We start from the raw sequence: 805 nt of genomic DNA, 5'->3' as shown, positions 1-805 counted from the left end.
TCAAGCCTCGGGGGCAGAGGTTGCATTAATGCTAGTTTTATATAAGCGCCTGTCTAAATGCCAATCTGTCACATGTTAGATACGATCACCAGGCTATGGGGAAAATCTAGCTGTATCACATCAAAATATAACAAATAAAAATCCTTTAGCCCTGATATAATTACTTTTTATTTATATTTAGATACAGCTATAGTAAGGGGTATCTATGGTTAAAAAAAATCTGTATTTTTATATTGAATTTTCATAAGTTCTATCCCACTCCCAGGGGCGTCCCGAGGCCGGGTGTTACCCGGAGTGGTTACCGAGTGACACCCCGCTGTGACATCATCGCGCATGTCAGTCATTTTGGTGTCACCCCTCCAATGGTGTCGCCCGGTTGCAGGCTGCACCCCCCTTGTGACCCCACTGCCTACTCCTAATAATCATATCCATCTAGAAGTTTATAAACCTACTTATAGAAGATGTCCATAGGATGTAGTTCCTCAATGCAGTGAGACATTTTTACTCGGCCCTGTGAATATGCACTTCCTTGTGTCACTGCCTTCTGAACTACAACTCAACAATGAACAATGTAACATTATCATTGGTTGCTGTAAGCAATGCATGATGGGATATGTAGTGGTGAGAAATGGAGATTGCATCACATCAAGCAGCAGGCAAACGGACACAAAGCACACGGGAATCCAGGAAGTTGTGGAAAGTGACGGGCAGACAGAAGGCAGCACTCACTACATAAAAGGGATTTTTTCAAGGAAGCTTTGGTTGCATTATCAAAACCATGTATGTATTCTAGGGCTGGTAATGA

Source organism: Nanorana parkeri, unplaced genomic scaffold (genome assembly GCF_000935625.1).
Source record: "Nanorana parkeri isolate BGI_ZX_2015 unplaced genomic scaffold, ASM93562v1 scaffold12, whole genome shotgun sequence".
NCBI lineage: Eukaryota > Metazoa > Chordata > Amphibia > Anura > Dicroglossidae > Nanorana > Nanorana parkeri.
The sequence above is the reverse complement of the archived record's forward strand: the minus strand, read 5'-3'. Positions refer to the sequence as shown.